Source organism: Rutidosis leptorrhynchoides, chromosome 5 (assembly GCF_046630445.1).
Source record: "Rutidosis leptorrhynchoides isolate AG116_Rl617_1_P2 chromosome 5, CSIRO_AGI_Rlap_v1, whole genome shotgun sequence".
Classification (NCBI taxonomy): Eukaryota; Viridiplantae; Streptophyta; class Magnoliopsida; order Asterales; family Asteraceae; genus Rutidosis; species Rutidosis leptorrhynchoides.
The window spans coordinates 460,147,380-460,170,829 of record NC_092337.1 but is presented as its reverse complement, the minus strand read 5'-3'; positions in this window follow the sequence as shown (position 1 = coordinate 460,170,829).

The following is a 23,450-nucleotide window of genomic DNA, read 5'->3' as shown; positions in this document are numbered from 1 at the left end:
ATTCAGTTTTACAGACTTTGCTTATCGCATCAGAAATGTTAATCATACAAAGATTAAGTTTAAATTTGATCAGAAATTTCCGGGTCATCACATTATAGAATGTAGATTAGTACCCTGCAATACATAATTTACATATGCTTATATAATACTAAAATCCCATAAGTTACGGAGGAATCTACGGAAGTTGTCAGGCAAAGTTACAGTAACAGATACGCTAAGATATGAAGTAGCAGATACGCTAAGATATGAATTTTTTTTATACACTATTCATGCAGTCAATGCAGTAAAACGTGTCTAGACTAAGAATGATAAGTAAGTGATTTTCTAAGAATGATAAGCAGGTAATTTTTTTTGACACAAAATGATAAGCAAAAACTTTTGATATGCAGACACGGTCGAAGTCCAGACTCAATAATGCATCCTAACGACTTATCAGTTAGACACACTAATGCAGACATGGTTCGCTAAGACCACCGCTCTGATACCAACTGAAATGACCCGTCCTAATCCATCTGGACGAAGTCCATATCGATTACCAACGATTCACAATAGTTGATTACATCGCGAGGTACTTGACCTCTATATGATACATTTTACAAACATTGCATTCGTTTTTAAAAGACAACCTTTCATTACATCTACAGTTGACGATATGCAAATCATTTCATAAAATATCTAACTATAATTGACTTAATAATAATCTTGTTGAACGCCACGACTCGAATGCAACGTCTTTTAAAATATGTCATAAATGACTCCAAGTAATTTCTCTAATATGAGAAAATGCACAGCGGAAGATTTCTTTCATACCTGAGAATAAACATGCTTTCAAGTGTCAACCAAAAGGTTGGTGAGTTCATTAGTTTAACATAAATAATCATTTCATAATTTTAATAGACCACAAGATTTCATATTTTCGTTTCTCATAAACATACGTCCCATGCATAGAGACAAAAATATCATTCATATGGATTGAACACCTGGTAACCGACATTCACAATATACATATAAGAATACCCCCATCATTCCGGGATCCTCCTTCGGACATGATATTAATTTCGAAGTACTAAAGCATCCGGTACTTTGGATGGGGCTTGTTGGGCCCGATAGATCGATCTTTAGAGTTCGCGTCAATTAGGGTGTCTGTTCCCTAATTCTTAGATTACCAGACTATATAGGGGCATATTCGATCCGATAATCCAACCATAGAATGTAATTTCACGTACTTGTGTCTATTTCGTAAAACATTTATAAAAACAGCGCATGTATTCTCAGTCCCAAAAATATATATTGCAAAAGCATTTAAAAGGGGATTAATGAAACTCACAATACTGTATTTTGTAGTAAAAATACATATGACGAAATTGAACAATGCAGGGTTGGCCTCGGATTCACGAACCTATATCATGTATATATTGACACATATAAATAACATATAATAATAGTCAAACCCGTTTATATATATATATATATATATATATATATATATATATATATATATATATATATATATATATATATATATATATATATATATATATATATTAATTATATATTATTTATTTAAAATAGTAATGTAATTTTTATATAGTTATCATATATGTATTTGATATATTTTTATATAAATAACATTTGGTTTGTTAAAATAATGATTTTTAATAATATTAACACAATGTTGATAATAATAATATTTAGGTTTCATAATGACAATATTAATTTTTGATAATAATACTAGTTATTTTTTTTGTAGTAATTATAATAATGATGATAATAATAATATTTTGAAAAAAAATGATACTTATAATAATGATAATACTAGTAATAAAAATAATGATAATAATAATAATAGTATTAATAATAACGATAAAATCGTGTTTAATGGTAATAATAATAATAATGTTACTCTTAATAATTTGATACTTTTGATGATACTTTAATTAAAATGATAGTTTTAATGAACATGATAACTTTGATAATAATGTTACCCTTAATAATAATAATAATAATAATAATAATAATAATAATAATAATAATAATAATAATAATAATAACAATAATAATAATAACAAATAATAATAGCAACTACCTCAAAGTAGCAAGTTTTCCCAAAAAAAATTGCCCTAGTCCAGGCTCGAACCCGCAACCTCACGCTTATCTGACACCACATTAAACCACCCTTCTAATCCCGTTTTTCTGATATTATTTGGAACTAAATATACTTAATCCCGTGTTTCTTTAGTCACCATTTTCTTTTTCTACTTCATCATTATCTTCTGTCTATATATTTTTCGGCCCAACAAGAAAACCTAACATGGGTCTCGGCCCAACTAATCAAGAACCGGCCCATCATGGAATAACTAGGTTTTTTTTACGGCCCAAAAACAAATCATGGTTTTTCCTTTACTTTGCATTAAAACGAATAAGAAACAGAAGCAGTTAAAATCGCCATTTTCAAAACAATAGCAGACTAGTATCCATATCATCTTCATCATTTTAAAATCGCCATTAAAATCAACTATCCATTATCATCATCGCCATTTTCTCCTGTCATCATCATTAATCTAATCTCGCTTATCATCTTCATCGCTAACTCACCATCAATAACGATTTATTACATTAACATGTGGGTTATGATTAGAAACATAAACAAATTGAGTTGCAGGTTAGATCATCACACGCTAGTCATAAAAGCATAAATGTAATAGTCAATCATCATCATTGTTCATTACACTTTCACTGTTCATCATCCCCTACATGTGGGTTACACATGAGTGATGATGTCACCCGGTAATCCGCAAGCAGGGATCAAAGTATTCATGGGGTTTGAAATTTTATTGTAGTCGGACAACTAAACAGAAAACCAGCGACTGTTTGACTAGTTCATATGTTAAACCAAACAGAAAAAAAATAATGGGTTCGGTTTATTTTCTGGCCGGAGAGCTGTTTTTGGAGGAATATGGTGGTGATGGACAGCTGTGGTAATGAGAAAATCAGAAGGATAATCGCAGCAGTCATTGATGGTGTTCAAACCAGAAAATAGGATTGGGATAAGGATGTTTCACGATGGCTTGTGGTAGTTGTAAGTGGTGGATGGTCACGGTTGATGGAAGAGAGGGGGAGAGAGAATAAGGTGGCGATTTAAGGTGTAGTTCACGGTGGTTCGAGGTGGTGGCGAGTTTGTAGGGAGAAGAGGAAGAAGGGAGATGGGTGTGGCTCACTAAAATAAACAAATGGTGTTGATGGTTTTGATGTTCCCACTCCAATAACACACGCATACATATATAGAATATACATATAGCAAGTTGATAAAGGAAGTTTAAAAGCAATTACACACTCAATCATGGTTTTGGTGTGGTCTTAATTTTACAAGATAATGAAAAGATAGGAGTAAATGGGTTATTATGTGATGGGTTGATATTCGAAAACAGGAAATAGAAAAGGTAAAATAAATCACAAGTGGGTATGGTGAATGGTGGTTGTCATATGTATGTAGTGTAAAGGTATGCATATTATATATATATATATATATATATATATATATATATATATATATATATATATATATATATATATATATATATATATATTACTCTATAATCTCATGAATGATTGAGACGTATAGTAATCGAATGCTTTTATGTATCAATTATAATTGATTAACTTGTAGTGTGATGCTTTAAACGATGCAAAAGTCACTAGAAGAAACAAAAGAAAATACATATAAGGAAGATAGTGAAATCTGTCATATATCTCTATCATATATAATATAATAATGTCACAATTGGGTTTAAGAATGTGCACAAATCCAATAGCAGCCCTCTTTATTGGATTTATGTACCGAAAGTTTTCACGGACTGGGTATCATGCGAAATCAGTGGCTGATAAAGGTGTTCAGAAAAATCCCATATTTTTAAATTAACTTTATTTATTTATTTTGGTCATTATGGTATAAAATTCAGTCATTAATTTAGTAAATAAAAAGTACATCAACTGTCCCTCTCATTTATGAGTAAAAATATAAAAAATGTTAAAATTAAATAATTAGATTCTAAACATACTTTTAATAAGTCTACAACTTATATAACTCACTTTCGTATCACCGTTTATTTTAAAATTACATACGTTTGAATTAAACTTCTCTAAATAATAATCTAAACGTCCAACAAGTATTACGATCGTTTAATATTTATTTTTAACGTACTTTATTTATATATAGTTATTTTTAATTAATAAATTATTATAATATCTTATTTTTATTTTATTTTATATAATTAATTTTAAATACAACAACAAATAATGTTTCAAATTATTTTTCCAATATCCATTTATATATATATATATATATATATATGTACATATACACACATAACTATTTACAATTAATTGTTCGTGAATCGTCGGGATTTGTCAAAGGTCAAGTGTATACATGAACACAGTTCACAGTTTTTGAGATTCAGTTTGACAGACTTTGCTTATCGTATCGAGATCATGTAAAGATTAAGTTTAAATTTGGTCGAAAATTCCCGGGTCATCACATAATGAATACATCAGGTTATCGACTGCGTGTAAACCAAGGTTTTACTACTTTGTTAACAATTACACCAATTACCCTTGAATGTAATTCACACCTGTTTCAACAAGTCTATTAACTATTAATCCAGTTCCGTGTCCGGTAAAATGAATAATTATTGGTATTTATAGATATCCCGCCCACCGTACCTAGTCAAGCGTATGTGGTTATATATAAATAGGTCGAATTATAAGTTTGTATATTAAATTAACAAGGTATTGTTTAGTTAATATAAAACCCATTAATAGCCCATAGTCTAATTTCCACAAGTGTCGTTCTTTTATCCAAACCCCAATTATGGTACAAAGCCCAATTACCCAATTTTAGTAATTAGCCCAACATCATGATTACTTCGGTATTAAATAAGCATAATAATAACTTAGCTACGAGACATTAAATTAAAAAGGTTGAACATAACTTACAATGATTAAAAATAGCGTAGCGTTACACGGACAGAATTTCTACTTATACCCTTACAACATTCGCTAACATACCTTATTATTAGGAATTAAAATTAAAATTAAAATATAAATATATATATTTTATGTATACATATATAGAGAGATTGAATTTTTTGGATATTTTTACGATCAGAATTCGCTGGCTTTTATAGGAATTTTCGTCCAGGTGAGCTCCGCGAGTCGCGGTTCTTTTAGTCTTCGAACTCCGCAAGTCGCGGAGTTCGTTTTTACAGCTCACTCAGCCTTGGCTCTTTGTTTGCTGACGGATTTAAATATAAATATAATATATAAATAATTTTTAAGAATTATTTAAATATTATATTATATTTATGTGCATAGTTGACTTGTAATTTTTAGTCCGTTGCGTCGAGCTTTGAGAGTTTACTCATGTCCCGGTTCCGGATTTTCGAACGTCCTTGCGTACAATTTAATATCTTGTACTTTGCGTTTTGAATCTTGTACTCTTGTAATTTCGAGACGTTTCTTATCAATAATTGGAACCACTTTGATTGTATTTTGTACTTTTGAGCTTTTTGGACCTTTGCGTCTTCAATTCGTCGAATCTGTCTTTTGTCTTCACCTTTTATTATTTAAACGAATATCACTTTTAAATAGAATAATTGCAACTAAAAGCTTTTCTTTCTTGAGGAATAATGCTATGAAATATATGTTCGTTTTTAGCATTATCAAATATTCCCACACTTGAGCGTTGCTTGTCCTCAAGCAATATAGTCTTGAAATACTAGAATCACTTCTTTATTCTTCACGCTTTGTACATCAGTGATTTCTATACGGTGGTATAAACAATGGTAGTAACGATATGGTTTACAGTCCCACATGACTATAAAAATTTAGATCCTTTAAGAAATTGGATCTTTATGAAAACATTTGATCCTTTGAAAATTAAATCTAGTTTTTACCCTAGATAAGTTTTTCGGAATAACCCTTCACCGGTGTTTGCAAATTATTTTTGTGGGTTTGGTGGGTTTCAGATTTGAAAACTTTAGCTCAAAACTTGTGGTTTTGTGTCACCCACTTGCTAACCTTGTATTGGAAAAGCAACACGTCCAGTATACTTGCTCCGAATATTACCTTTCGATAAACTACCGTCCGGTTGTAAAGGGAATCGTTGAACAAGCAACTGTTAATGCAATGTCCCCTGACATGCTTTTAATTATGGTCTATAACGTGTCGGACGCAATTACCATCCTTTGTAGGAGCAATAGTAAAGCTCACCCTTATAATTTTCCAGTCTGGCACAAGGTCCTGTCTTCGACCATGCTATGCAACCACCGTTCTTACAGTTGACACCCGATTTGGTTCAGGTGACCTAATGAATTCCAGGTGAATTCCTAGGATTTTACGTTTAATGGTAATGAACGCATTGAAAATAGGTTTTCAGAAAACAAATCGGTTTGTAATTTTGATCAAAATATTTTCTCGTTCAAGCTCGAGTTTAGATATCATTGAATTCCATGAGTTTGTAATTCTCAATCTTTAAGGTCAATCTCTAGGATTGAGTAATATCAGTCTTAAAAGCTGATTTTTGATCTTTAAGGAGATTATCCTTTCTGGGGATCTGATTCATTAGTCTTATCCAGCTAATTTGCACGGTGCCCCCCCCCCCCCCATTTTACGAGATAAATCCTTCTCATGGTTAGGATAAATCTGACCACTTGGCGACCCTGTTTTATGCTGAGGTCCGTGGATTTCCTGCTGATTTTAGTGATGAATTTTCTAGATTTTTCGTCAACCTACAGCTGGTCTGGACGACAACTTCATGACCTAAATCAAGAAGCGCGTGTCTTTTTCGGAAGACTTTACTTCCTTTTAATGATGGAATTGATTCATCGTGTAGATCCATCTCTTCTTTTCTTTCATCGGGTAAAACAGTTTAGTTTAGTCCAAAGCAAAAGTATTTTCAGTTATTTGTTACAGAAATATGTGACATATGTTTAAAATATCTTGGTAAATTTTCCTACACTTGCCTTTTATTTTCCTTTTTATCGTCCTCTATTCCATTTTAAATGAATTTTAACATTTTGGTTTGTTTTTCAATTTATGTCCTTTCCGAGGTAACAATAATTTCGGTCTTAAAACCTAGTTTTATCGTTCATGAATATGTATAAACATGATTTTGAGTTCATTTAATTGAAAATTTTGAAAAATTTTACTAGAATTGGGTAGTCAGTATATAAGACTAGGGCTGTTCTTTATTATCAGAGAGCACTAGATTCTAATACAACTACTACTTTACTAGTATTTCTAATGGTAACCAAGTGTATAAAGTAAAAATTTTAAAATCCGAAAGAATTTAACCCCTTCCCACACTTAAGATCTTGCAATGCCCTCATTTGCAAGAAATCAGTAACAATTTAAATTATTGAGGGTGATTTGTGTGAAAAGGATTAAATTTTACCAAAGTTTCCAAACATATTGGCGTTTGTTTGCTGAATGATAAATGGTGCACTTCATTTGTTCATTCCGTCTTGTTGTTATATCACATTTATTTTGCATCTTGTCGTCAAAATTAGTTGCTTTTGCTGAACTTAATGCCAGTCTTTGAAAATGCGTTGTTTTACCCTGTTGTGTACATAAGATAAACTGCAAACATATATACATATTTTTGAAGTTTGGTATATTACCCCACATTCAAACATTATTAAAATCTAAAAATAAAAATTTGTAAATTATAAAAACTAATACAATTCCAACATAAGTATTAAATGTATCAACATTACAAATTATAAAATAAATAAAACTAAATAGACTAGGGATGATACTGATACCAGTAGGGGTTCCATGCATAACCATATGTGTTATAAAATGCTTCGGCTGGGTTATACGTAGGATACGGTGGTTGAATCTCTATAGACCAGGGAGGAAATACGGGCGATGGAGTAGGAATATAGTTTCTACCTATTTGTTGGCAATAAGCTATGATTTGGTTTTGATGAACTTGCCAATCTTCAAATGCTCGATATCTAGCATTTTCGTACTCTTGTGAAGCTATAAACCTTTGCATTTCTGTCATTTCATTTCCTCCTCCCACATTACCTGGCTGTTGGTTTCTCTCAACCTGTGGATGTTTACCATGGTATTGTACTGCGGCGTTATTTCGCCTCTTCAAAACCTTCGCACCATGGTATACATTTAAACCTATTGTATCGCGGGGTTCTGGTTCTTCGACTAATAATCCCCCCTGACTTATATCCACACCGAGATATTCAGCAATCAAAGTAATAAATATACCACCTCCTATTATGCTATGCGGTCTTATCCCCCTAACCATAGCTGATAAATAATAACCCACACAATAAGGTATACTTACAATGCTTTGTGGGTCTCGAATACACATGTGGTAAAACAAATCCTGTTCATTTACCTTTTCCTTGTTCTTACCTCGTTGTGTAATCGAATTGGCTAAAAACCTATGAATTACTCTTAACTCTGCTCTATCTATATCCAAATAAGAGTAATTTCCCCCTTTAAATCGGTGATGGCTAGTCATTTGACTCCATACACCATGCGTATCAAAATTTTCGTCTATCTTTCTACCATTTAGTATCAACCCTCTACAATCGGCAGATGCTAACTCCTCAGGCATATATATACGTAAAGCCTGAGCCATGTCTAGTAAAGACATGTGGCGCATCGAACCTCCTAACAAAAATCTAATAAAAGATCGATCGGTTAAACTAACTACCCGATCATTTATTTCTATACTACACAATAATTCTTCACACCATACTTTATATACAGGTCTACGCATGTTGAATAAACGTACCCAATCGTTAAAAGTAGAATTACCATACCTCTGTGTAAGTAATTCCCTAATTGGCCCGGCTAATTCTACAGCTTCTAACGGTGCCCATTCCATTACCCTAGGTACTTCAACAGCTTTAGAATGAAGAGTATGCAAGCCCCTCTGGTATTTTGGATAATCTATCCAACGTCTGTCAAATCTCAAGTTCGGGTGCAAATCTTCCAAGTGCATATCTGAAAATGTCATGACTGGATGAGGTATATCTTGTTTGTAGTAGTTATCCACCTCCTGTTGTTCCGTATTCTCAGCTGGAGTATTGCGAGCTTGGGATGAAGATTCTCCCCTTTCAGTCTGCAAAACACATCAAACACAATTTTTGTGCATCCAAATATGCATTAGTGTCAGCAAAATCATCAATCAAAATAATTACAATGACTTGTTCAATTTATATCAAACTTAAGCTCATTTTCATATTTTTATCAAATCTACTCTTTTTCAAATAAGCATATACGAAAATGTTCGCCAAGTTCATAAGCATTCAACTCAAATAACATGTCAAAATAATCATTTGCATTTAAACAAGTTTCAAATGGCATTATTTCTCAAAAATCAAGTTCATGAATTTTAGACTTGAAAAAGTCCACTTTAATTCTCAAAATCATGTTTAGGCTCAAAGTTTGGATCATTTAACTACCTAAACATGTTACACTACTTAATTTAGCAATAATTCATGACAAAAATCGGCCATAACCTGTTTATATAAAAAAGCCTCAAATTTGCTCAAGAACACAAACCCTAGATTACTCAAAATTTGAAGTTTAAGGCTTCTAATCATGTTAAATAGCATCAATCTAGGTTATACAAGCATAATACACAAGCAATTTAAGCATAATTACACTAAAAAGCATTAAAATCGAATTGGGGAAAAAATTGCTCAAGAACACTAATTTTTGGATTAAATGGTGTTTAGGTGTAGAAATTTACCGTTTTCCTTGAGTAATTCCTTGATAGCATCCTTCTCAACATGATTTTAGTAAAAGGTTTGATGAAAAACCGCTAAAAATTACGAATTTCGGTGTGTTTGTGTGTGTATTTTCGGGTGTTTTTTTCGCAGTTTTTGTGGTGTGGGGATGGGGACTGATCAGTTCAGCTCGTTATATTTTTTTCTGAATTTTAGTCCCTCCGCGAGTCGCGGCAAATTTACCCTTCAAACTCCGCGAGTCGCGGAGTTTGTATTTTTTTTTTTTAAATATCATATACTAATTAAAACAATTAAGTAATTAATTTTAAAATTTTGTTTCCCTTGTTATTTAGGACGAGGTCGTTTCGGAACGATGTCCTAGTTCGTCCCTCGACAAAATTTTAAAATTTGTCTTTTTCAAGCGATTGTTTTAAAAGCTTAGATTTTTGAGTTTTTTTAATGTTTTTGGCATACTTTAATTCAATAAGATTAAAAATAATGATAATAAAAGTTCTCGTCCCTCCCTCGGGTAAAGCAATTTCGGTTCAAAGACCTAGTCTTCAACTTACGACGAATTTTAAAAATCATATTTTTAACTTAGCGACATAAAGTAAATTTTTGTTTTTAAATTCACACAACTTAAATTTAAAAATGCATAAAATTAAAAATTTACACCAAACTTAATTAAAAATGCATAATATTAAAAATTCATACCAAACTTATATTATATTTTTGTTTTTATACATACAAACTTATATTAAAAAGATTAATTTTTCAAATATTTACAATTTTAAATATATTAATTTAAAAAGTTTACAATATTAATTTAAGATTTATATATTAATTTTAAAAAACATGGTAAAAATAAAATTAAAAATCTTTTTGGTCTTTTATCCCACTTTAATCAATCAAATATTATCAAAAATATGCGCCCCTCTTTTCGGTAAAGTAATTTCGGTTCCATGACCTAATTTAACTCATGACGAATTTTTGAAATATTTTGGGTTGATTGATTAAAGATATTTATACCTTAAGAATAAACGTTAAATTTCGCAGTGATGTAATAAATTTTTGAATGATATCAATAATTTCGGTCACCAAACCTAATTTTATTCAATACCAATTTAATACTTTATAGCGAACAAATTAGCGTTTATTATCAAATGGTTAAAAATAAAAATAAAATAAAAACTGTACAGACTTACCTGTCAGATAGTATTCTTAGTTATATGATCTATCCCATTCATAAGATAGTCAGTTTAATTGGTTTTCCATAGCTACATAGGCGTAACCTCGAGCATTCAGTGTTTTTTCTTCTAAACATATGAACGGTCCGTCTCTGCATAAAGTAACAAATTCGGTGTTTGAATAGGTTTGATTATTTGAACATTTACCTCCATGTGACCATTTTCCGCATTTGTGACATCTTTCTAGGTGTCGTGCTCTTCTTTTCGCTGCGGATTTTGATTTTCCTTTACCAAATTGTAACTTATTATCTTCGCATCTGGATTCTTTTCTTACTCCGTCCAATCTTTCTCTGATTACTGATACTATTTCACTCGGAAGTGTGTCATTATTACGTTTAGTGATCAAAGCGTGTAGCATTAGACCATGGTTTAGTTCACAGGCAGTCTTCATTTCCTAAAAAAAATAAAAATTCAGAATGGGGGGAGAAGACTAGTTCTTTAGGGTCTGCTAGGGAAAGACCATTCGGGTTCCATTTTCGAGAACTACACGAAAACAGAAAATCTAACTCTAACAGAAATACATATTATCCTTTAAAAGACTTGATTCTCCCCACACTTAGTTAGCTGTGGCATCGAAATTGTGATTAACTTCATTGTCAACTTCCATTGGTCCAGACCATCTTGATTTCAATTTTCTAGGAAATAGCTGGAATCGTGAATTGAAAAGAAGAACTCTGTCTCCTTCTTTAAATTCTTTTAAACTTCTGATTCTTTTATCATGCCATTTCTTCGTTCTTTCTTTATAGATTAATGAATTTTCGTATGCTTCATGTCTTAATTCTTCTAATTCGTTTAGTTGACTTAATCGTAGACGTCCGTCTTCATGTAAATCAAGATTACATGTCTTCAAAGCCCAAAATGCTTTGTGTTCAATTTCTACTGGAAGATGACATGCTTTTCCGTTGACGAGTTTAAAAGGTGTGGTTCCAATTGGAGTTTTGTAGGCTGTTCTAAAAGCCCAGAGTGCATCCTCCAATTTAATGGACCATTCCTTCGGATTTGATCCTACGGTTTTCTCTAGAATACGTTTTAAAGCTCGGTTGGTATTTTCAACTTGTCCACTTGTTTGTGGATGATATGCGGTGGAGATTTTATGAGTTACTCCATATCTTTTGAGAACTTTCTCAAGTTGATTATTACCGAAATGAGTACCCCGATCACTTATTAAAGCTTTCGGTGTTCCAAACCTTGCAAAAAGACATTTTAAAAAGTTGACTACAACTCGTGCATCGTTAGTTGGGAGAGCTTGTGCTTCCGCCCATTTAGATACATAATCAATGGCTACGAGAATATAGAGATTATTATGAGATTTTGGAAATGGACCCATAAAGTCAATACCCCAAATGTCAAATACTTCACATACTTGGATGACATTTTGTGGCATTTCATCACGTTGACTTATTTTTCCGGCCCTTTGACAAGCATCACAGGATTTGCAAAGAAGGTGTGCGTCTTTGTAAATTGTAGGCCAATAGAATCCAGCATCATAAACTTTTCTTGCTGTTAGTTGAGGCCCATAGTGCCCTCCTGTTGGTCCTGTGTGACAATGGTTTAAAATTTTACTAGCTTCATCTCTGAATACACATCGGCGTATTATTCCATCTGGACAACTTTTAAACAGATGTGGATCTTCCCAGAAATAGTGTTTTATATCACTAAAGAATTTCTTTCATTTTTGGTACGACAATCCTTTTTCAAGGAATCCACATACTAAGTAGTTTGCATAGTCTGCAAACCATGGAATTTCATTATAATCTATCTTCAATAGATATTCATCAGGAAAGTTGTCTTGTATGGCCGATTCATTTAGAACTTCTAATTCGGGATTTTCAAGACGAGAAAGATGATCAGCGGCGAGATTTTCTGCTCCTCTTTTATCTCGGATTTCAATATCGAACTCTTGTAAGAGTAAGATCCAACGGATTAATCTTGGTTTCGCATCTTGTTTCGAAAATAGGTATCCAAGAGCAGAATGGTCGGTATAGACCACCGTTTTTGCTAGAACGAGATATGAACAAAATTTGTCAAAAGCAAAGACAATAGCAAGGAGTTCTTTTTCAGTAGTTGTGTAATTCGTTTGTGCTCCTTGTAACGTCTTACTAGCATAATATATAGGTTGAAATCGTTTTTCAATCCTTTGTCCTAAAACGGCTCCCATTGCAAAATCACTTGCATCGCACATAAGTTCAAACGGTAGATTCCAATTTGGTGTTATCATGATCGGCGCATTAGTGAGTTTCTCTTTAAGAATATTAAAAGATTTGATACATTCATCTGAAAAGATGAATGGAGCATCCTTTTCTAGGAGTTTATTCATAGGAGTGGCAATTTTAGAAAAATATTTTATGAAACGTCGGTAAAAACCGACATGCCCTAGAAAACTCCTAACTCCTCTAACATTGGTGGGATGTGGAAGTTTAGCAATTACATCTACTTTAGCTCTATCCACTTCAATTCCTTCTTTTGAGATTTTATGTCCAAGAACGATGCCTTCTTTAACCATGAAATGGCATTTCTCCCAATTAAGAACTAGATTTGATTGTTCGCATCTAATCAGCATTCGTTCAAGATTAGCTAGACATGATTCAAATGTATCACCGAAGACTGAAAAGTCATCCATGAAAACTTCCATGCATTCTTCTATCATGTCGTGAAAAATCGCCATCATACACCTTTGAAAGGTTGCAGGGGCGTTGCAAAGTCCAAATGGCATGCGTTTGTAAGCAAAAGTACCATAAGGGCACGTGAACGTGGTTTTCTCTTGATCTTCGGGTGCTATTGGAATTTAAAAATATCCGGAAAAACCATCTAGAAAACAATAGTAAATATTTCCGGCTAACCTTTCCAACATTTGATCAATAAAAGGTAAGGGAAAGTGATCTTTTTTGGTGGCGTCATTCATTTTTCTATAATCAATACACACACGCCATCCTGTTACAGTCCTAGTAGGAATAAGCTCATTTTTCTCATTTGTAATGACAGTCATGCCATCCTTCTTAGGCACACATTGAACTGGGCTTACCCATGGACTATCAGAAATTGGATAAATTAAACCTACATCTAGCAGTTTAATAATTTCTTTTTTTACTACATCTTGCATATTCGGATTTAGTCTTCGTTGGCGTTGCACATATGTTTTATGACCTTCTTCCATAAGGATTTTATGTGTGCAATACGAAGGACTTATTCCTTTAATATCATGAATCTTCCATGCAATGGCTGGTTTATGAGCTTTCAACACAGAAATGAGTTGTGATTTCTCATTTTCAGTAAGAGAAGACGATATTATTACAGGTAATTCAGATTCACCATGTAAATAAGCGTATTCCAAATGGTTTGGAAGTGGCTTTAACTCTAATGTCGGTGGTTCTTCTATCGATGATTTATATCGATATCTGTCTTCTTCTTTTAGCATTTGAATTTCTTCTGTTGTTGGTTCATATCCATTAGCTATTAGTGTAGCTAACATTTCAGCTTCATCAATTTGTTCAGTTCCTTCTCCTAAAGAACATTCTCCTGTTCCTTGTAATTCTGGAAATTCTTCTAACAATTCTGCATGTGAATCTATAGTTTGAATATAATAACATGTATCATCTGCAGATTGTGGTTGTTGCATTGCTCTATCAACTGAAAAGGTAACACTCTCGTCCTCTATACTTAGGGTCAATTTCTTACCGAACACGTCTATCATTGCTTTAGCCGTGTTTAAGAATGGTCTTCCTAATATGAGAGGAACTTGAGAATCTTCTTCCATGTCCAGAACAACAAAATCTACTGGAAATACTAAAGTACCAACTTTAACTAGCATATTCTCCATTATCCCTCTAGGATATTTTATTGATCTATCGGCTAGTTGTATGCTTATTCTTGTTGGTTTCAATTCTCCAATGTCTAGTTTAGCGTATAGTGAATACGGCATTAAATTTATACTAGCACCTAAGTCTGCCAATGCTTCTATTGAACTAAGACTACCCAGAAAACATGGAATTGTGAAACTTTCTGGATCAGATAATTTTTCTGGTATCTTATTCAACAGCACTGCTGAACAATTAGCATTCATAGTAACAGTCGAGAGTTCTTCCATTTTCTTTCTATTCGTGATCAGATCTTTCAAGAATTTAGCATATCTAGGCATTCCTGAAATCACATCAATGAAAGGAAGATTTACATTTATCTGTTTAAACATATCCAAGAATTTGGATTGCTTGGATTCAAGTTTCTCTTTCTTCATTTTACTCGGGTAAGGAAGTGGTGGTTGGTATGGTTTAACATAAGGTTTAGCCTTAACTGTGTTATCTTCATTAACCTTTTCAACTACCGGTTCTTTTTCCTTATCTTGATCAGGTTGTGGTTCTTTTGGAATAGGAATAACTTCTTCAGAATTTATAGGTATTTCAGGTGGTTTAAGTGTTGTACCACTTCTTGTGGTGATAGCTTTAGCTGTTTCATTCCGGGGGTTAGCATTTGTATCACTAGGTAAACTTCCCGATTTTCTTTCACCTATTAACCTTGTTAGGTTACTTACTTCTTGTTTCAGATTTTGAATAGAAGCTTGTTGATTTCTAAATGCTTGAGCATTTTGTTCATTAGTTTGTTTCTGAGATGTGAAAAACTGCGTTTGAGTTTCAACTAGCTTCGTCATCATATCTTCTAAATTCGGCTTTTTATCATCGGTTTGTGGTGGTTTGTTTTGAAAATTAGGTCTTTGCTGGTTGTAAGTATTGTTAGATACTTGTTGATTGCTAGGACCTTGTTGGTTGTTGTATGGAATATTTCGGTTATAATTCTGATTTTGATTGTAAATAGGTCTTGGTGGTTGATAATTATTCTGATAATTATTTCCAGGCCTTTGGTTTAGATATGAAACATTCTCTCTTTGTTCCATTGTTAATTCAATACTGAGACAATCTTTTATCAAATGTGGTCCTCCACACTGCTCACAACTAATTCGTATTGAGTGAATATCCTTAGTCATCTTTTCCATTCGTCTCTCGACAACATCTATCTTTGCGGAAATGGAATCTAAGTCATGGCTAGAATCGGCTCTAGCTGCTTTAGATGATCTAACGATATCTTTTTCTTGGTGCCACTCATGTGAGTGGGAAGCAGTGTTATCAATAATTTTGTAAGCATCAGTTTCGGTTTTCTTCATAATGGAACCACCAGCTGCTATATCGATGTCTTTTCTTGTAGTGATGTCGCATCCTTGGTAGAATATTTGTACTATTTGACAGGTGTCTAAACCATGTTGCGGACATCCTCTTAATAATTTTCCAAATCTTGTCCACGCCTCATATAGAGTTTCATTCGGTTTCTGTGTGAACGTAACAATTTCTCCTTGAAGTCTTACGGCTTTAGATGCCGGAAAGAATTGTTTAAGAATTTTTTCAACTAAAACGCTCCATGTATCAATCACCCCTTCAGGTAACGATTCCAACCAATCTTTGGCTTCTCCCTTTAAAGTCCAGGGAAATAACATGAGATATATCTGTTCATCCTTAACTTCTCTTATTTTAAATAGAGTGCAGATCCTATTAAAGGTACGAAGATGTTCATTTGGATCTTCCTTCGGCGCACCACTAAATTGGCATTGATTAGTCACCATGTGTAGAATTTGTCCTTTGATTTCATAATCTGGCGCATTAATGTCTGGATGAGTAATTGCGTGACCTTGGCCAGTGCGTTTAGCTCTCATTCGGTCTTCCATACTTAAAGGTTCCAGATTTTCCATGATTGAATTTGTTGAATCCGAATCACTAGAGGATTCTGATTTAATGGTTCGTTCCTCAACAATCTCTGTTTGAATGATTGGTGGTTCCGGAGGAAAATTTAATGGTTCAGGATCTATGAATCGTCCATGAATATTCTCCGGATTCTCAATTGTGAGGTCGGGTTCAAAAAATGGATTATCGGAAATTTGAATTGGAGTACTTGGTCGACTAGATGACGATTCTAAATAAAAATCAACGGTGACAATATTTGCTAGATGTCTTGATCGAGTTACAGGTGGTGAACGTACAAAAGGTGGTGAACGTTTCGCTCGGTGCATTCACTGAATATCCTATTAGTTTTTAAAAAGAAAGGAAAATTATATAAGTTATCCAATTAATAGACTTTTCTGATTTTGCCCACGTTTCGAATAGCCAAAAGATGCAGCAGAGGGGCAGGATTCGTTTGGTCTCAATATAATTGAGTACTGTTTGGCTCCAATAACCCGGTCCACGTACAAATCCAACTATTACTACGAACCAGAAAATTTTGATGTCTATCAATTTAACCACTTAAAATAAATTTTCGTAATTTAAAGAAATTTAGAGAAGAAGTAGAATAGCGAGAAATAAGAAAGAAAAAGAGCGCGTCGAAAAAGGTCGAAAAAGAAAAGAATTGAAAAATAAAAGGCGTCGAAAAATAAGAAAGAAAAAGAAAATGACTATAAAACTTTAAAACACTCGACTAACCCAACCTTATTACTGAAATGTCCCGTTCTTATTGATTAAAAACGTTCCATATTAATTGATTTCGTTGCGAGGTTTTGACCTCTATATGAGACGTTTTTCAAAGACTGCATTCATTTTAAAACAAACCATAACCTTTATTTCATCAATAAAGGTTTAAAAAGCTTTACGTAGATTATCAAATAATGATAATCTAAAATATCCTGTTTACACACGACCATTACATAATGGTTTACAATACAAATATGTTACAACAAAATAAGTTTCTTGAATGCAGTTTTTACACAATATCATACAAGCATGGACTCCAAATCTCGTCCTTATTTAAGTATGCGACAGCGGAAGCTCTTAATAATCACCTGAGAATAAACATGCTTAAAACGTCAACAAAAATGTTGGTGAGTTATAGGTTTAACCTATATATATCAAATCATAATAATAGACCACATGATTTCATATTTCAATACACATCCCATACATAGAGATAAAAATCATTCATATGGTGAACATCTGGTAACCGACATTAACAAGATGCATATATAAGAATATCCCCATCATTCCGGGACACCCTTCGGATATGATATAAATTTCGAAGTACTAAAGCATCCGGTACTTTGGATGGGGCTTGTTGGGCCCGATAGATCTATCTTTAGGATTCGCGTCAATTAGGGTGTCTGTTCCCTAATTCTTAGATTACCAGACTTAATAAAAAGGGGCATATTCGATTTCGATAATTCAACCATAGAATGTAGTTTCACGTACTTGTGTCTATTTTGTAAATCATTTATAAAACCTGCATGTATTCTCATCCCAAAAATATTAGATTTTAAAAGTGGGACTATAACTCACTTTCACAGATTTTTACTTCGTCGGGAAGTAAGACTTGGCCACTGGTTGATTCACGAACCTATAACAATATATACATATATATCAAAGTATGTTCAAAATATATTTACAACACTTTTAATATATTTTGATGTTTTAAGTTTATTAAGTCAGCTGTCCTCGTTAGTAACCTACAACTAGTTGTCCACAGTTAGATGTACAGAAATAAATCGATAAATATTATCTTGAATCAATCCACGACCCAGTGTATACGTATCTCAGTATTGATCACAACTCAAACTATATATATTTTGGAATCAACCTCAACCCTGTATAGCTAACTCCAACATTCACATATAGAGTGTCTATGGTTGTTCCGAAATATATATAGATGTGTCGACATGATAGGTCGAAACATTGTATACGTGTCTATGGTATCTCAAGATTACATAATATACAATACAAGTTGATTAAGTTATGGTTGGAATAGATTTGTTACCAATTTTCACGTAGCTAAAATGAGAAAAATTATCCAATCTTGTTTTACCAATAACTTCTTCATTTTAAATCCGTTTTGAGTGAATCAAATTGATATGGTTTCATATTGAACTCTATTTTATGAATCTAAACAGAAAAAGTATAGATTTATAGTCGGAAAAATAAGTTACAAGTCGTTTTTGTAAAGGTAGTCATTTCAGTCGAAAGAACGACGTCTAGATGACCATTTTAGAAAACATACTTCCACTTTGAGTTTAACCATAATTTTTGGATATAGTTTCATGTTCATAATAAAAATCATTTTCTCAAAATAACAACTTTTAAATCAAAGTTTATCATAGTTTTTAATTAACTAACCCAAAACAGCCCGCGGTGTTACTACGACGGCGTAAATCCGGTTTTACGGTGTTTTTCGTGTTTCCAGGTTTTAAATCATTAAGTTAGCATATCATATAGATATAGAACATGTGTTTAGTTGATTTTAAAAGTCAATTTAGAAGGATTAACTTTTGTTTGCGAACAAGTTTAGAATTAACTAAACTATGTTCTAGTGATTACAAGTTTAAACCTTCGAATAAGATAGCTTTATATATATATGAATCGAATGATGTTATGAACATCATTACTACCTTAAGTTCCTTGGATAAACCTACTGGAAAAGAGAAAAATGGATCTAGCTTCAACGGATCCTTGGATGGCTCGAAGTTCTTGAAGCAGAATCATGACACGAAAACAAGTTCAAGTAAGATCATCACTTGAAATAAGATTGTTATAGTTATAGAAATTGAACCAAAGTTTGAATATGATTATTACCTTGTATTAGAATGATAACCTACTGTAAGAAACAAAGATTTCTTGAGGTTGGATGATCACCTTACAAGATTGGAAGTGAGCTAGCAAACTTGAAAGTATTCTTGATTTTATGAAACTAGAACTTTTGGAATTTATGAAGAACACTTAGAACTTGAAGATAGAACTTGAGAGAGATCAATTAGATGAATAAAATTGAAGAATGAAAGTGTTTGTAGGTGTTTTTGGTCGTTGGTGTATGGATTAGATATAAAGGATATGTAATTTTGTTTTCATGTAAATAAGTCATGAATGATTACTCATATTTTTGTAATTTTATGAGATATTTTATGCTAGTTGCCAAATGATGGTTCTCACATGTGTTAGGTGACTCACATGGGCTTCTAAGAGCTGATCATTGGAGTGTATATACCAATAGTACATACATCTAAAAGATGTGTATTGTACGAGTACGAATACGGGTGCATACGAGTAGATTAGTTGATGAAACTGAACGAGGATGTAATTGTAAGCATTTTTGTTAAGTAGAAGTATTTTGATAAGTGTCTTGAAGTCTTTCAAAAGTGTATGAATACATATTAAAACACTACATGTATATACATTTTAACTGAGTTGTTAAGTCATCGTTAGTCGTTACATGTAAATGTTGTTTTGAAACCTTTAGGTTAATGATCTTGTTAAATGTTGTTAACCCAATGTTTATAATATCAAAAGAGATTTTAAATTATTATATTATCATGATATTATCATGTATGAATATCTATTAATATGATATATATACATTAAATGTCTTTACAACGATAATCGTTACATATATGTCTCGTTTAAAAATCATTAAGTTAGTAGTTTTGTTTTTACATATGTAGTTCATTGTTAATATACTTAATGATATATTTACTTATCATAGTATCATGTTAACTATATATATATCCATATATATGTCATCATATAGTTTTTACAAGTTTTAACGTTCGTGAATCACCGGTCAACTTGGGTGGTCAATTGTCTATATGAAACATATTTCAATTAATCAAGTCTTAACAAGTTTGATTGCTTAACATGTTGGAAACATTTAATCATGTAAATATCAATCTCAATTAATATATATAAACATGGAAAAGTTTGGGTCACTACAATACCTACCTGTAAAATAAATTTCATCCCGAAATTTTAAGCTGTTGAAGGTGTTGACGAATCTTCTGGAAATAGATGCGGGTATTTCTTCTTCATCTGATCTTCACGCTCCCAGGTGAACTCGGGTCCTCTACGAGCATTCCATCAAACCTTAACAATTGGTATCTTGTTTTTCTTAAGTCTTTTAACCTCACGATCCATTATTTCGACGGGTTCTTCGATGAATTGAAGTTTTTCGTTGATTTGGATTTCATCTAACGGAATAGTGAGATCTTCTTTAGCAAAAAATTTCTTCAAATTCGAGACGTGTAAAGTGTTATGTACAGCCGTGAGTTGTTGAGGTAACTCAAGTCGTTAAGCTACTGGTCCGACACGATCAATAATCTTGAATGGTCCAATATACCTTGGATTTAATTTCCCTCATTTACCAAATCGAACAACGCCTTTCCAAGGTGCAACTTTAAGCATGACCATCTCTCCAATTTCAAATTCTATATCTTTTCTTTTAATGTCAGCGTAGCTCTTTTGTCGACTTTGTGCGATTTTCAACCGTTGTTGAATTTGGATGATCTTCTCGGTAGTTTCTTGTATAATCTCCGGACCCGTAATCTGACTATCCCCTACTTTACTCCAAAAAATTGGAGACCTGCACTTTCTACCATAAAGTGCTTCAAACGGCGCCATCTCAATGCTTGAATGGTAGCTGTTGTTGTAGGAAAATTCTGCTAATGGTAGATGTCGATCCCAACTGTTTCCGAAATCAATAAGACATGCTCGTAGCATGTCTTCAAGCGTTTGTATCGTCCTTTCGCTCTGCCCATCAGTTTGTGGATGATATGCAGTACTCATGTCTAGACGAGTTCCTAATGCTTGCTGTAATGTCTGCCAGAATCTTGAAATAAATCTGCCATCCCTATCAGAGATAATAGAGATTGGTATTCCATGTCTGGAGATGACTTCCTTCAAATACAGTCATGCTAACTTCTCCATCTTGTCATCTTCTCTTATTGGCAGGAAGTGTGCTGATTTGGTGAGATGATCAACTATTACCCAAATAGTATCAAAACCACTTGCAGTCCTTGGCAATTTAGTGATGAAATCCATGGTAATGTTTTCCCATTTCCATTCCGGGATTTCGGGTTGTTGAAGTAGACCTGATGGTTTCTGATGCTCAGCTTTGACCTTAGAACACGTCAAACATTCTCCTACGTATTTAGCAACATTGGCTTTCATACCCGGCCACCAAAAATGTTTCTTGAGATCCTTGTACATCTTCCCCGTTCCAGGATGTATTGAGTATCTGGTTTTATGAGCTTCTTTAAGTACCATTTCTCTCATATCTCCAAATTTTGGTACCCAAATCCTTTCAGCCCTATACCGGGTTCCGTCTTCCCGATTATTAAGATGCTTCTCCGATCCTTTGGGTATTTCATCCTTTAAATTTCCCTCTTTTAAAACTCCTTGATGCGCCTCCTTTATTTGAGTAGTAAGGTTATTATGAATCATTATATTCATAGATTTTACTCGAATGGGTTCTCTGTCCTTCCTGCTCAAGGCATCGGCTACCACATTTGCCTTCCCCGGGTGGTAACGAATCTCAAAGTCGTAATCATTCAATAATTCAATCCACCTACGCTGCCTCATATTCAGTTGTTTCTGATTAAATATGTGTTGAAGACTTTTGTGGTCGGTATATATAATACTTTTGACCCCATATAAGTAGTGCCTCCAAGTCTTTTATGCAAAAACAACCGTGCCTAATTCCAAATCATGCGTCGTATAATTTTGTTCGTGAATCTTCAATTGTCTAGACGCATAAGCAATCACCTTCGTTCGTTGCATTAATACACAACCGAGACCTTGCTTTGATGCGTCACAATAAATCACAAAATCATCATTCCCTTCAGGCAATGACAATATAGGTGCCGTAGTTAGCTTTTTCTTCAATAACTGAAACGTTTTCTCTTGTTCATCATTCCATTCAAATTTCTTCCCTTTATGCGTTAATGCAGTCAAGGGTTTTGCTATTCTGGAAAAGTCTTGGATGAACCTTCTGTAGTAACCAGCTAGTCCTAAAAACTGGCGTATGTGTTTCGGAGTTTTCGGGGTTTCCCACTTTTCAACAGTTTCTATCTTTGCCGGATCCACCTTAATACCTTCTTTGTTCACTATGTGACCGAGGAATTAAACTTCTTCCAACCAAAATGCACACTTTGAAAACTTAGTGTACAATTCTTCCTTCCTCAATACTTCTAACACCTTTCTCAAATGTTCACCGTGTTCTTGGTCATTCTTTGAGTAAATAAGTATGTCATCAATGAAAACAATGACAAACTTGTCAAGGTATGGTCCACACACTCAGTTCATAAGGTCCATGAACACAGCTGGTGCATTAGTTAAACCAAACGGCATGACCATAAACTCGTAATGACCGTAACGTGTTCTGAAAGCAGTCTTTGGAATATCATCTTCTTTCACCCGCATTTGATGATACCCGGAACGTAAGTCAATCTTTGAATAAACAGGCGAGCCTTGTAGTTGATCAAATAAGTCGTCGATTCTAGGTAGTGGGTAGCGGTTCTTGATGGTAAGTTTGTTCAACTCTCGGTAGTTGATACACAACCTGAATGTACCATCTTTCTTCTTGACAAACAAAACAGGAGCTCCCCACGGTGATGTGCTTGGTCGAATGAAACCACGCTCTAAAAGTTCTTGTAATTGGC